The sequence below is a fragment of the Triticum urartu genome, chromosome 5 (genome assembly GCF_003073215.2).
Source record: "Triticum urartu cultivar G1812 chromosome 5, Tu2.1, whole genome shotgun sequence".
Taxonomy (NCBI): Eukaryota; Viridiplantae; Streptophyta; class Magnoliopsida; order Poales; family Poaceae; genus Triticum; species Triticum urartu.
This window is the reverse complement of record NC_053026.1, coordinates 242563393-242579796: the sequence shown is the minus strand read 5'-3', so window position 1 is coordinate 242579796 and position 16404 is coordinate 242563393. Positions and strand designations below refer to the sequence as shown.

At 48.0% G+C, this 16404-nt stretch overlaps 1 long non-coding RNA gene across 1 annotated transcript; it reads right to left on the bottom strand.

The window, feature by feature from the left end:
* Nucleotides 1–14052: 14052 nt before the first annotated feature.
* Nucleotides 14053–15500, bottom strand: LOC125555851. Its single transcript, XR_007304910.1, has 2 exons — nucleotides 14611–15500; nucleotides 14053–14514 (listed from the first exon to the last, which is right to left on the bottom strand). It is a non-coding gene; the product is annotated as an uncharacterized LOC125555851 (long non-coding RNA).
* Nucleotides 15501–16404: the final 904 nt, after the last annotated feature.

Below are 16404 nucleotides of genomic sequence, written 5' to 3'. Positions count from 1 at the left end.
TTTTGATCAACGAGCTAGTCAACTAGAGGCTCACTAGGGACATGTTGTGGTCTATGTATTCACACATGTATTACGATTTCCGGATAACACAATTATAGCATGAACAATAGACAATTATCATGAACAAAGAAATATAATAATAACCATTTTATTATTGCCTCTAGGGCATATTTCCAACAACAAGGTATTCCTCCGGTATCCAAGAGTTGCATGATCTCATGGTCGAAGGAATATGTATTTGAAATTAAGAAAGCAACAACAATAAACTGAACGATCATATGCTATGCTAACGGATGGGTCTTGTCCATCACATCATTCTCCTAATGATGTGATTCCATTATCAAATGACAACTTATGTCTATGGTCAGGAAACCTTAACCATCTTTTGATCAACGAGCTAGTCTAGTAGAGGCTTACTAGGGACTTGGTATTTGCTTATGTGTTCACACATGTATTTAAGTTTCCAATCAATACAATTATAGCATGAATAATAAACCTTTATCATGATTAAGGAAATATAATAATAACCACTTTATTATTGCCTCTAGGGCATATTTCCAACAGTCTCCCGCTTGCACTAGATTCAGTAATCTAGTTCACGTCGCCATGTGATTAACACCCTATGAGTACTAAGGTGTGATCATGTTTTGCTTGTGAGAGAAGTTTTAGACAGCAGGCCTGCAACATTCAGATCCGTGCGTACTTTGCAAATATCTATGTCTACAATGCTCTGCATGAAGCTACTCTAGCTAATTGCTCCCACGTTCAATACATATCCAGATCGAGACTCAGAGTCATCCGGATTGGTGTCAAAGCTTGCATTGATGTAACACTTTACGACGAACACTTTATCACCTCCATAACCGAGAAACATTTCCTTAGTCCTCTCTAGGTACCTAAGGATAATTTTGACCATTGTGCAGCGATCCACTCCTGGATCACTATTGTACCCCCTTGCCAGACTCATGGCAAGGCACACAACAGGTCTGGTACACAGCATGGCATACTTTATAGAACCCATGGCTGAGGCATAGGGAATGACTTTCACTCTTTCTCTATCTTCTGCCGTGGTTGGACTTTGAGTCTGACTCAATTTCACACCTTGCAACACATGCAAGAACCCTTTCTTTGACCGTTCCATTTTGAACTTCTTCAGAACTTTGTCAAGGTATGTGCTTTGTGAAAGTCCTATTAAGCACAGACTAAGGCATAGCCTAGTGGTGGGAAGGGGTTGATGCCTTCCCACCCTCCCAAGTTCAAGGCATGGTACTTGCATTTGGGTTTGTTGCACCAATTATACCGCAGGGGGTTCCCTTACAGTCTTTCTGTCAAAAAAGTCCTATTAAGCTTCTTGATCCATTCCTATAGATCTTGATGCCCAATATATAAGCAGCTTCACCGAGGTCTTTCATTGAAAAATTCTTATTCAAGTATCATTTTATGCTATCGAGAAATTCTACATCATTCCCAAACAGTAATATGTCATCCACATATAACACCAAAAATGCTACAGACCTCCCACTCACTTTCTTGTAAATACAGGCTTCTCCATAAGTCTATATAAAACGATATGCCTTGATTACATCATCAAAGCATATATTCCAACCCCGAGATGCTTGCACCAGTCCATAAATGGATCTCTGGAGCTTGCACACTTTGTTAGCACATTTAGGATCGACAAAACCTTCTGGTTGCATTATATACAACTCTTCTTTAAGAAATACATTAAGGAATGCAGTTTTGACGTCCATTTGCCAGATTTCATAATCATAAAATGCGGCAATTGCTAACATGATTCAGACATATTTAAGCATCACTATGGGTGCGAAAGTCTCATCGTAGTCAACCCCTTGAACTTGTCAAAAACCTTTTGCGAGTCGAGCTTTGTAGACAGTGATATTACCATCAGCGTCCATCTTCCTCTTGAAGACCCATTTATTCTCAATGGCTTGCCGATTATCGGGCAAGTCCACCAAAGTCTATACTTTGTTCTCATACATGGATCCTATCTCAGATTTCATGGCTTCAAGCCATTTATCGGAATCTGGGCTCGTCATAGCTTCTTCATAGTTCGTAGGTTTGCCGTTGTCTAACAACATGACTTCCAGGACAGGATTACCATACCACTTTGGTGTGGTATGTGTTCCGGTCTACCTACAAGGTTCAGTAGTAACTTGATCTGAAGTTTCATGATCATCATCATTAGCTTCCTCTCTAGTTGATGTAGGCATCACGGTGTAAGGGCATATTTATCCCTAAGGTGTTTTGGTGATTGATGACAATGCATTTGCGGACTAATCGTGTGCCTCGAGTATTTCAGATATTCCATTACTAGGCACAATACGGTTTGGAGCCCCTCGAAGATTATTGAAGACGGTGTTTTTCTACGTTCCTTTTTCGGTGGATTTGAGTCGTAGGAAAGTCATACTATTAAGAGGGTGTGACGCCCGGATAATTAGACTATAGTAGTTCCCTGCTAATGATGCCACGTCACCTCTGTCACTGTAGTTAATCTCGGGTTAGTTCAAAAACCGATTCAAATTCACAATTGAATTAAAGGCAAACAACAAAAGTTTTCAAACTTTAAAACTAAAATTCCCGGGTTGTGCCAAGTAATGCAAAGTTAGTTGTGGTGAAGAAACCCCACTTTTATAAAATGTTTTAATACTCTAAAATGATTAAAATAGTAGTTGTAACGATTGAATAAGTGCCTTTGATATTTTATAAAATGATAAACTATTTTATTTTGAGGTAAAACTTTTTAGGGTAGTGGGTTATTTTGAAACACTATCTTTGGGAGCTATTGTCATATTTTACTGAACTGAAAATAGAGTGTAACTAAAATAAAACAGAAATGAATAAATAAAGGAAAAGAACAAAAAAAGGGGGACAAAAGAAATTAAAAGCCCCCCCTCACTGGGCCTCGGCCCAGCAGGCCACTCGGCTAGCCAGGCCGACCCAGCCGGTGCCCCACTCCCCACCTCCATATCCCCACTCCAGGGGAACCCTAACCCGTAACCTCCACCCACTACCCCCACTCCCCCACTCATTCGCCCTCTCCCTCCCACCCGATCCGTTCTGGATCGGGGCACGAACGACGCCGCCGATCCCCGCGGCCACTATGCCGGAGCCCCGTCGCCGCGATGCCCTTCCGCCTCTGCGCCAACCCCGGTCGTCGTCTCCGGATCGCCGTCTCCGGATCGCCTCCTCGTCCTCCTCCCCACCGGACTTCTCCCGCCTCCCCGACGCCGCGACGCTGCCCCGTCGTCCTCGTCTCCTCCTCGCCGGACACCGGACGCGACCTCGACTCCTCCCCGAGCCACTGCCAGTTCCCTATGACCTCCCCGTGAGCTCCCCTCTCCTCGTGCGCATCGACCTCCACTTGCTCGCACCTGCGCGCGAGCCCCTGTCCTGCGCCCGCCGTTTTCGCGCGCGACCGCCGCCACTCGCGTACCCGCGTCCTCGCCGCTGCTCGCCCGTGCCGCCCGCGCCTTGCTTCGTGCCCGCACGCAACCACAACTCCCGCTCCACTGTTGTCGTGCCGCCCCGGCCTCTTCTCCCTCCCGCGGCGCCGTCCCCCTGCTGCTGGTGCGCCGCCATGCCCCGGCTCCCCTGCGGTGGCTCCTCTGCCGCCCGCGGGCCCGCTCATCACCGGACCCGCACTCCGCCTCTCCCACGCCGGCCGACCACCGCGGCCGCCCTGACCACTGGCCCCGCCCCACCGCAATCCCTGCGTGCGAGCGCCCACATAGGCGCCCTTCGTCCGGTTCCCCTCGAACCCACGCGCCCGTTAGGCCTTCTAGGCCTATGACACGAGAGGCCCACCCCCAGAATGTATTTTAAAAAGGATTTTTTTAAAATATATATATATATATAATAAAATAATAATTAATTAATTAATTAAAGAATTAATTAACTTAATTAATTTTGGTTAATTAGACTAATCAATAACTAAACTAATTAAACTTCTTTAGTTAGTCTTAGTCAATGACAGTGGGACCCACATATCAGTTTGACCCAGTTAACACCTCTATTGACTGCTAACGTCATGCTGACGTCATGACGACATCAGCAAACACTATTCTGGATAATGTTAATTTAAAATAATTAAATAAATCCTAAAAATGAAGTAAATCTTTTAAAATTAATATAAAATAAACTGTAGCTTGGATGAAAAAACTTTATACATGAAAGTTGCTCAGAACGACGAGACGAATCCGGATACGTAGCCCGTTCGTCCGCCACACATCCCTAGAATAGCAAACACGCAACTTTCTCCCTCCGGTTCATCTGCCCGAAAACGTGAAACACCGGGAATGCTTTCCCCCCTTCGCCGGTATCACCTATCCCTACGTTAGGTCACCCCTAGCACAACGTATTGATGTGTCTTGCTTTGTGTTACATTTGATTGCTCTGTTATTTATTGTGTTCCCCCTCCGTTACTTCTTTCCGGTAGACTCCGAGACCGCTGCCGATGTCTGTGTGTTCGACTACATCGAAGATGACCCCTCCTTCTTGCCAGAGCAACCAGGCAAGCCCCCCCCTTTGATCACCAGATATCGCCTATTCTTCTCTCTACTGCTTGCATTAGAGTAGTGTAGCATGTTACTGCTTTCAGTTAATCCTATTCTATTGCATAGCCTGTCATTGTTGCTACAGTTGTTGATACCTTACCTGCAATCCTAAATGCTTAGTATAGGATGCTAGTTTATCATCAATGGCCTACATTCTCGTCCGTCTGCCATGCTATACTATCGGGCCGTGATCACTCGGGAGGTGATCACGGGTATATACATACATACATACATACATACATACATACATACATACACACATACATACATACATACATACATACATACATACATACTATACATGTTGTGACTAAAGTCGGGTCGGCTCGTTGAGTACCCGCAAGTGATTCAGATATGGGGGCTGAAGGGGCAGGTGATTCCATCCAGGTAGTGGTGGGCCTGGGTTCCCGATGGCCCCTGACTGTTACCTTGTGGCGGAGCGACAGGGCAGGTGGAGACCACCTAGGTGAGAGGTGGGCCTGGCCCTGGTCGGCGTCTGTGGTTACTTCAAAATAACACGCTTAACAAGATCTGGGTATTTGATTTGAGTCTGGCCACTGGCCTATATGCACTAACCAACTACGCGGGAACAGTTATGGGCACTCGACGTCGTGGTATCAGCCGAAGCCTTGACGTCAGCGACTGAGCGGCACGCGCCGGGTTGGACTGGAACGCCTGCTCTTGTATAAGGGAGTCTAGGTCTGCTCGCCAGCCGCGTACGCAACATGCAGGTGTGCAATGGGCGATGGGCCCAGACCCCTACGCCATAGGATTTAGACCGATGTGCTGACCTCTCTGTTGTGCCTAGGTAGGGCTGCGACGTGTTGATCTTCCGAGGCCAGGCATGACCCAGGAAAGTGTGTTCGGACAAATGGGATCGAGCATGTTGGGAAATGTGGTGCACCCCTGCAGGGAAGTTGATCTATTCGAATAGCCGTGTCCCTCTGTAAAAGGATGACCCGGAGTTGTACCTTGACCTTATGACAACTAGAACCGGATACTTAATAAAATACACCCTTCCAAGTGCTAGATACAACCGGTGATCGCTCTCTCACAGGGCGACGAGGGGAGGATCACCGGGTAGGATTATGCTATGCGATGATACTTGGTGAACTTACCATATACTCTCTTCTACATGCTGCAAGATGGAGGCGTCCAGAAGCGTAGTCTTCGATAGGACTAGATATCCCCCTCTTATTCCGGCATTCTGCAGTTCAGTCCACGTATACTACCCCTTTCATTGATACCAATGCATATGTAGTGTAGCTCCTTGCTTGCGAGTACTTTGGATGAGTACTCACGGTTGCTTTGCTCCCCCTTTTCCCCTTTCTATACCTGGTTGTTGTGACCAGATGTTGGAGTCCAGGAGCCAGACGCCACCGTCGACGACGACTCCTACTACTCTGGAGGTGCCTACTACTACGTGCAGGCCGCTGACGACGACCAGGAGTAGTTTAGGAGGATGCCAGGCAGAAGGCCTGCGCCTCTTTCGATATGTATCCCTGTTTGTGCTAGCCATCTTATGGCAACTTGTTTAACTTATGTCTGTACTCAGATATTGTTGCTTCCGCTGACTCGTCTATGATCGAGCTCTTGTATTCGAGCCCTCGAGGCCCCTGGCTTGTAATATGATGCTTGTATGACTTATTTTATTTGTAGAGTTGTGGTGTGATATCTTACCGTGAGTCCCTGATCTTGATCATACACGTTTGCGTGTATGATTAGTGTACGATCAAATCGGAGGCGTCACAGAGGGGGTCCACTTTGGAAAGTTTTGGGTGGAATCATCACGTACACGTTTACTCCTCTTTGCACTGCCTTTCCCTTAGCACTTTGGAGCATCCTTTGTTTCTTCATGTTTGTGCAAAAAAAAGAATTCCTAGTGTTGCTGTTCTGGAGCTTGCGGTAGTACTACTCTTCGGAGCGGTAGTACTGAGGCCTTTGCGGTAGTACCGCAGGTGCTCACCGTAGTACCGTGAGTCCTAGTCTGGCACAACACCATAAGCGGAAGTAGGGGCGGATGTAATTTTTTACATCCGCTCCCTGCGCGGTAGTACCGCGTGCCTTGAGCGGTAGTACCGTGTCGGATTTTTGCACTGTTTGAAAATCAGCGGAAGTTGCCACGAACGTTTCTTTATTTGTCCGCGCCCTTCCTAGCTGGTCCAATCCTGCCTTGCGGTAGTACCGTGCGAGCGGCAGTACCGCCCCAGCTTCGTTGCTACAGGCCTGGGCTAGCTCCTGTCGTGGCCACGGTAGTACCGCGGCTCGCTGCGGTAGTACCGTGAGCCCTTGCAGTAGTACCGCTTGGTTGGTGCGGTAGTACCGCAGGTCGCGGGCTGGTTAAGTGGATAACGGTTGGATTTGTCACTCCACTATATAAGGGGTGTCTTCTTCTCCGAGTTGACCACCTCCTCCAACCCTAAGCTCCATTGTTGCTCCAAGCTCCATTTTTGCCCAATCTCTCTCCCTAGCCAATCAAACTTGTTGATTTTCTAGGGATTGGTTAAGAAGGCCTCGATCTACACTTCCACCAAGAGAAATTCGATTCCCCCCACTAATCCCTTGCAGATCTTGTTACTCTTGGGTGTTTGAGCACCCTAGACGGTTGAGGTCACCGTGGAGCCATATTCCATTGTGGTGAAGCTTCGTGGTGTTGTTGGGAGCCTCTGATTAAGTTGTGGAGATTGCCCCAACCTTGTTTGTAAAGGTCCGGTCGCCGCCTCCAAGGGCACCAATAGTGGAATCACTGCATCTCGCATTGTATGAGGGCGTGAGGAGAGTACAGTGGCCCTAGTGGTTTCTTGGGGAGCATTGTGCCTCCACACCGCTCCAACGGAGACGTACTTCCCCTCAAAAGGAAGGAACTTCGATAACACATCCTCGCCTTCACCGGCTCCACTCTTGGTTATCTCGTACCTTTACTTGTGCAAGCTTGTAACACCCACGATGCGGCTATATCTCCCACGTGTCGGAGCACGACTTAGAGGCATAATGGCATAGTAGGCATGCCGCAAGAGGGGTAGTCTTTACACATCCCATGTACTGAATAAGGAAGGGATAAAGAGTTGGCTTACAATCGCCACTTCACACAATACATAAATATAGCATTACATCATCCAGAATACAAACAAGGTCCGACTACGGAACCAACATAAATAAAGACAACCCCTAATGCAATAGATCCCCGATCTCCCCGACTGGGCTCCACTACTGATCAACTAGAAATGAAACAACACAACGAACACGATCTTCATCGAGCTCCCACTTGAGCTGGGTTGCGTCACCTGCACTGGTATTGTCAGCACCTGCAACTGTTTGGAAGTAATCTGTGAGTCATGGGGACTCAACAATCTCACACCCTCGCGATCAAGACTATTTAAGCTTATGGGTATGAAAAGGTAGTGAGGTGGATCTGCAACAAGCACTAGCATATATGGTGGCTAACTTACGCATATGAGAGCGAGAAGAGAAGCAAAGCATGGCCGTGAACTAGAAATGATCAAGAAGTGATCCTGAATCTACTTACGTTCAAACATAACTCCAAAATCGTGTTCACTTCCTGGACTCCACCGGAAAGAGACCATCACGGCTACACACGCGGTTGATGCATTTTAATTAAGTTAAGTGTCAAGTTCTCTAAAACCGGATATTAACAAATTCCCATCTTGTAACACCCACGATGCGGCTATATCTCCCATGTGTCGGAGCATGACTTAGAGGCATAACCGCATTGTAGGCAATGTCGCAAGAGGGGTAATCTTTACACATCCCATGTACTGAACAAGAAAGAGGTACAGAGTTGGCTTACAATCGCCACTTCACACAATACATGAATATAGCATTACAATCATCTAGGTACAATCAATGGTCCGACTACGGAACCAAAATAAAGACAACCCCAAATGCATAAGATCCCCGATCGCCCCGACTGGGCTCCACTACTGATCAACTGAAACGAAACAACACAATGAACAAGATCTTCATTGAGCTCCTCCTTGAGCTCGGTAGCGTCACTTGCACGGTATCATCGGCACCTGCAAACTGGTTTTGGAAGTAATCTGTGAGTCACGGGGACTCAGCAATCTCACACCCTCGCGATCAAGACTATTTAAGCTTATGGGTAGGGAAAAGGTATGAGGTGGAGCTGCAGCAAGCACTAGCATATATATATATATATATATATATATGGTGGCTAACTTACGCAAATGAGAGCGAGAAGAGAAGCAAAGCACGGCCGTGAACTAGAAATGATCAAGAAGTGATCCTGAAACTACTTACGTTCAAGCATAACTCCAACACCGTGTTCACTTCCCGGACCCCGCCGAGAAGAGACCATCATGGCTACACACGCGGTTGATGCATTTTAATTAAGTTAAGTGTCAAGTTCTCTACAACCGGACATTAACAAATTCCCATCTGCCCATAACCATGGCACGACTTTTGAAAGTTCATAACCCCGCAGGGGCGTCCCAACTTAGCCCATCACAAGCTCTCATGGTCAAGGAAGGATATTCCTTCTCCCAGGAAGACCTGGTCAGGCTCGGAATCCCGGTTACAAGACATTTCGACAATGGTAAAACAAGACCAGCAAAGCCACCCAGATGTGCCGACAAATCCCGATAGGAGCTGCACATATCTCGTTCTCAGGGCACACCGGATGAGCAAGACATCGGGTTGGCATAAACCCTGGTTACCCAGGGGGCGCCGGACATCCCTCGGGTTGGACCAACACTTAGAGAAGCACTGGCCCGGGGGGGGTTAAAATAAAGATGACCCTTGAGTCTGCAGAACCCAAGAGAAAAAAAGGCTAGGTGGCAAATGGTAAAACCAATGTTGGGCCTTGCTGGAGGAGTTTTATTCAAGGCGAACTGTCAAGGGGTTCCCATTATAACCCAATCGTGTAAGGAACGCAAAATCAAGGAACATAACACCGGTATGACGGAAACTAGGGCGGCAAGAGTGGAACAAAACACCAGGCATAAGGCCGAGCCTTCCACCCTTTACCAATTATATAGATGCATTAATTAAATAAGAGATATTGTGATATCCCAACAAAATAACCATGCTCCAACAAGGAACAAACTCCAATCTTCACCTGCAACTAGCAACGCTATAAGAGGGGCTGAGCAAAGTGGTAACATAGCCAAACAACGGTTTGCTAGGACAAGGTGGGTTAGAGGTTTGACATGGCAATATGGGAGGAATGATAAAGCATGTGGTAGGTATCGCGTCATAGGCATAGCAAAAGAGTGAGAAACTAGCAAGCAAAAATAGAAGTGATTTCGAGGGTATGGTCATCTTGCCTGAAAACCCGCAAGGAAGAAGAACGAGTCCATGAAGAAGACAAACAGACGTAGACGAACGGATCCTCACAAACGCGACGTTATCGGAACTAACCCGAAGAAGCAACACCGGAAAGAAGCAAACAACATAGTAAACAACCATCACATATACATGGCATGATGCACAACCAAGTATGATGCATGTCCGGTTTAATGAAGCATGGCATGGCAAAGTGCACAAACAATACTACAAATTCAGTGGAGCTCAATATGCAACGAGTTGCATATTGACAAAACACCACATGACTTATTTAGTTCGATCTCGTTTATGTAACCAACAATATTAAATGTTGATTAACATGGCAAGAGGTGAAGCATATGAAAACTACCTATCTAGGCAAGTTTAAATGAGGCTGGAACAACAAACAACAAGTCGGGAAAAATCCTCATGAGTGTATATTAGATTTGGTAATGTACTGCCCTAAACACAATTTTAGAGTTGTTAAACATGCAAAGTAAGGTCACCAAGTTAAACTAGGCATTTTTCTACCCCATTTACATATAAAGTTTGTTAGGTTTGGAGCTACGGTTAATTAGTTATGAATTAAAGCATTTTAACATGACATAGGAGCAAATTTAACCAAACGGAATTTTAAACATTTCAAACATAGATGAAAGTTGGATATTATGAATCTAGACAAAATTCTAAACAAGTTTCATATATAAATCATTTTAAACCGATGCACGGTTATTATGTTATTATATGCATGAAGTTTAGGGACCTTTCTATGAAAACTGCAGTCTCAGGATTAATATCAAAACGATCTGCAGAAAAAAAACATGTCTCGGGCCACATCTGAAACAGCCCACTTGGCGGCTTGCAGCTCACATAGCTGGGCTCAGCCCAGGTCGGTGGAGGCGGCCCAGGGGGCGCTGGAGTAGGCCGCTGGAGAGGGGTGTGAAGCCGGCCCACGCGGGGTCGATGCAGTCAACGGGCGCCGACAGGGTCGAGCGGGCGGCGGCGCTCCTCCACGCAGAGCGGGACGACGGCGGCGACTTGGCGCGTCTCCGACGGTGGAGGGAGGCGGATCCCGTCGGGGATGGATGGATCCGGGCAGTGGGGGCCGGATCCCGCCGGATCCGTTGCCGGAGCAGGGTGGCAGCAGGGAGCCGGCGACGAACTCCATGGCGGCGGCGGCGAGGAGCACTACAGGGGAGAGGAGAGAGGTTAGGGAGAGGCAGGGAGATGTAGAGGAGGGGCGGCGGAGCTGGCCTGAGGCTCGGCGGCGGCGGAGCCAGCCGGCGGTGGCAGGGGCGACGAGGAGGGGCGCGCTCGGGGGCGGCGGCGGGGAAGCGGGCGAGGAGGCGAGGCGCGGTACGGGCGCCTCGGGCCCAGATCGGCCGGGGTACCCGCGGATGGGTTCCGGCGGGCCTGCGCGGCTGGAAGGCGCGAGGGAGGGGCTGGGGCGACGTGGGGCGTCTTGCCACTGGTCCGGGGAGGCGCGCTGACGTGGGGCGTCTTGCCACTGGTCCGGGGAGGCGCGCTGACGTCTCAGGTGGCGCCGCGGCCATTGGAGGCTGGCCAAGTGGCCGGGACGACGGTGGCTGGCGTCGGAAAATGAGGGGGGGCGGTTGGTGGCATGGAATTTGAGGAGGGAGGCGGCAGGGAGGTAGGGGAAGGGCTAGGCTGCCAAATTTGGAAGGGGTTGTCCATATATAGGCAGGGATGGCTAGGGTTTGGGTTTAGGGGGGTTTTAGGAGCGTTTTGGAGCCTCCGATCGCGATCTGACGGTCCAGAATGGAGGGGAGTTTAGGTGGGCTGCAGGTGGGTTGTGAAAAGAGGTTGGGCTGAGATGAGAGGAGAGGAGTGCAGCTCGGCAACTGTTTCCGAAGACCGAAAACGTCCGACGTTTTGACCGACTATAATGTCGCTATAGTTATCCGTTGGGGCATCAAACGAACTCTGAATGCGATGAAACTTGACAGGCGGTCTATATACACTATAATAAGACCACACGCCAACTTTCAACCCAATCCGAGAACATATTCCAGCCACTTATAAAATATTATTTCGGACATGTCGCGGGCGCGTGCAAGTGTGTCTGGGCTCAGAACGGACAACGGAAGGAACTGGGAGACCGCGACAGATGCAAGTTTTGAAAACATGATGATGCAATGCATATGATGACATGATAAAATGCAACACGCAAGCAAATGACATGGCAACGATAGCGAATAACTGGAAGACACCCGGCGCATCGGCCTCGGGGCGTCACACATCTGCCCATAACCGCGGACACGACTCTCGAAAGTTCAAAACCCTGCAGGGGTGTCCCAACTTAGCCCATCACAAGCTCTCACGGTCAACGAAGGATATTCCTTCTCCCAGGAAGACCTGATCAGACTCGGAATCCCAGTTACAAGACATCTCGACAATGGTAAAACAAGACTAGCAAAGCCGCCCGATGCGCCGACATCCCAATAGGAGCTGCACATATCTCGTTCTTAGGACAACACCGGATGAGCAATCCGTACAACTAAAACCAGCCCTCAAGTTTCCCCGAGGTGGCGCTGCAAGGGGCTCTAGTTCGGACCAAGACTTAGACAAGCACTGGCCCGTGGGGGTTAAAATAAAGATGACCCTTGAGTCTGCAGAACCCAAGGGAAGGTGATAGGTTGTTAGTGCAAAAGTAAAACCAAGGTTGGGCCTTGCTGGATGAGTTTTATTCAAAGCGAACTGTCAAGGGGTTCCCATTATAACCCAACCGCGTAAGGAACGCAAAATCAAGGAACATAACACCGGTATGACGGAAACTAGGGCGGCAAGAGTGGAACAAAACACGAGGCATAAGGCCGAGCCTTCCACCCTTTACCAAGTATATAGGTGCATTAAAGTAAACAATATATATAGTAATGATATCCCAACATATATCCATGTTCCAACATGGAACAAACTCCATCTTCACCTACAACTAACAACGCTATAAGAGGTGCTGAGCAAAGCGGTAACATAGCCAAACAACGGTTTGCTAGGACAAAGGTGGGTTAGAGGTTTGACATGGCAATATGGGAGGCATGAAATAACAATTGGTAGGTATCGCAGCATATCAAAAGAGCGAACAACTAGCAAGCAAAGATAGTTGTGATTCTGAGGGTATGGTCATCTTGTCTGAGATCCGCAAGGAACAAGAACGGGTCCATGAAGAAGACAAACGGACGTAGTCGAACGAATCCTCACAACTCCAGAACGAAACCGAAGCTAACGAGAGAGGCATCCCGGAAAGAAGCAAGCAACATAGTAAACAACCATCACATAAACATGGCATGATGCACAATCAAGTATGATGCATGTCCGGTTTAAATATGCATGGCATGGCAAAGTGCACAAACAACACTACAAGTTAAGTGGAGCTCAATATGCATCGGGATGCATATTGACGGAACACCACATCAATTATTTAGTTCTCTCTCGGTTATGTACTCACCAATATTAGATGTTGTTAAGCATGGCAAGAGGTGAAACATAAAGTAAACTATACATTTTAGGCAATTTTAAGTGAGGCCGGAAGCAACAAATAACCATTCCGGTAAATCCCCACATGCATTTAGCAATTTAATGCAAACAACAATTTTAAACATTTTAAATGTTATTACCATGATGCGAATGACATGTGCAAGCTTATGCAAATTTTATGAAAAAGTTTACATGAGCATGATATGAAGCATTTTGTCATCGTGGCGGAAACGAAAAGGGCTGCCATGGCAACGGCAACGGAAATGGTGCCACGGCACATTCAGATGATCCGGCAATTCGTGGAAAGGCCGGTGCAAAAGAATAAGGGTGCGGAATATGCAAGAGTGATGGGGAGTGATCCCGGATTCCGGGTGTCCCACAAGTTGGCGACAAGGGAACGAGTGACAATTTGGACACGGTGCAAACACTAGCATCTCAAACATCGCAAACATTCATTCACGGACGTCATCTCGGGGTTATACCTTCGAAGTGTGCAAACGAGACGGTTCGGGTTCGGTGCAAAGTAGAGGAAGTAGACGTTCTCGCGACGGTAGTGGAAGTAGTGGTACATGTTCGTTTTCAGAGGGGTACTTGATGAATCCCACGTCCTAGGGGCAGCGGTAGTTGAACACTTTGTTTTGTCGGACCCACGGCAACGGTAGAGGTACAGACGTTCTCGGGGTACTTGTCGAACCGGTCTTGGTGTAGATGTATATGGCAAACATAGTGATACTCGGCACCTTATCGAACCCAAAACAACGGCAGTCGTACATGTTTCGTAGACATTCGGGTCTTCCTCTACTCGTTACATCTCCAGGTGTAGTGGTACTTGTCATAATTTGAGACGGTCTTGGCGATACAGCGATCCTAGAGGTACTTGGCGATGTTTCCATGAAGCAACAAACGAAGCACCCGCAAACAAAAGAAACTAGTGCCCCGGTGCTCTGTACGAGGGTCGATGCACTTGTGGCCGAACAGAAGAGGAAACAAGGCGTCCCGATGAAGCATGGAGGCGGCGCCAGGGGCTTGCGACGGGGTCGGTAGGCGCGGGAAACAGCGGGTCGGCGAGGTGGCGAGCGGATCCTGGCGGATCGACGGGTCGCCGGACCTAGTGTTTCCCGGTGACGGCAATCTCCGGGGTGCTCTGGTGGTTCCCCATGGGGTAGAACAGAGAGAGCGAGAGAGTTAAAAGAGAGAGATACAGGAGAAGGAAAAAAGAACAGCGGCGCATCGACGGGACCTGCTGGCGAGGCATTCATCTCGTCGAACACGCCTGTAGCTGAAGACGAGAGGAGGGTAGGCGACCATCGTTTCCTCGCAACAGCGGGGTGACGGAGCACAGGGGAGCTCGAAGGCGAGCAATGGAAGGTGCGCAGGGGGGGGGGGGGGGGGGTGCGTTGGTGGTCGTCGGCCTCCTGGCGAGGTGAAGGCGGCGACGCGGGCAGGAGGGAGACTGCAGGGGCGCCTGGTCGCCGGGAGTGGGGCTCGGGCGAAGCGACAGTGAGGATGCCGGGGAAGCGGCGGACGACGACGGCGGGCCTGCGAGACGAGGCGGCAGCTGCGAGGCATCGAGGGGGCAAAGGGGAACGGGATGAAGCAGAGCAGCGTGGGGATCGGGCATGAGGAACGCGCTCGTTATCTCCTGGCGGCGCAAGGGGAAAAACGAGAGAGAGGAGGGGATCGGGTAGGGTTAGGAGGGAGTGGGCCTGTGAGGATGGCCTAGGTGGGCCAGCCTGTCTGCTGGGCTAGCTACCACGAATAGAAGGGGAGGGAGAGAGAAAAGAGTTGGGGCCTGACAGAAAAGAAATGTTTTCTTTTTTTTAATTCCAACACAAGAAGGGAAAAAAAGGAAGGTTACAAATTTATTTGAAGGGTCAAATAAATTCGAATCAAGCTGGAATTTGGCATGGGCTACTAGGACATATATCAAAGCACCACAACTAGAATTGGAGTGAGCAAGATTGCAAAGTTTCAAATTAAAAGCATTTGAATTTAATTCAAATGGTTTGAACAAGGGGGGATTTTTGAAGCGCCCAAAAATGTTAAGATTTTCGGAGGAGCCTCAACAAATGGAGAAAGAATTGTCGGCAAGGTTTCGGGATCAACTCGAAGTAGCAAAGGCATGGGATTATTTTTGCAAGTGTGTTGTGATAAATTCCAAAATAAAGGAATATTTGATATAGCTCCCTAATATTGGGAGGATATGTTATCAAGAGAATCATCATGTGAATTCCCTCGGTTTAAATGGACCGAAGATCCATGTAATTTATTTAGTTGAGATAAAAAATGACATGATGACATGATGCAATGAAAATGATGCAATGATGAATGCAACAAGCAAAAACAAATCACACAACGAATCTCGGAAACCCTGTAAGGCATCTGAAGCTCCGGTCTTGGGGTGTCACAACACTCCACCACTACGAGAGGATCTCGTCCCGAGATCTAAGATGGCACCGGAGAGAGACGGATGAGGAAGAAGAGAGGTAAAAGTAAGTTGCTTTTTTGACAAACGAGTGAAACCAAAGAACCTTGCAAGGTTGAACAAATTTAAAGAAAGAATACGACGAAGATGAACAAAGTTGAAAAACGCTCCGTTAGAAAAGAGGAACAAGGAACATTACTAGAACCTTGTAGGTTGAAAGACATAAGATAAAGGTTGCAATGGACCAGAAGTACATGTAAGCACTCCGGTAAAAACTAGATGTACAAGGAACGATAAGGATCAATTATGACAGCACTCTGGTTGGAAATGGAAGGTAAAGACTATGAACTTGGCAAAAATTAAAGCACTTGGATGAGACTCCGGTTAGAAGAGGAATGATATTCACAACACTCCGATTAAAACAAGATAGAGAAGGAAAAAGAATGATATAATTTGGGCAGCACTCTGATTGTAAATGAAAGGAATTGAACATGATCTTGACAAGATGAGAGGATACTTGATGAAATCAACAACACGTTGCCTCCGGAACTATTGAAAGAAAGGCACAATGGGTAAGAAAGATTTTAGACAGCACTCCGGTAGAAAAGA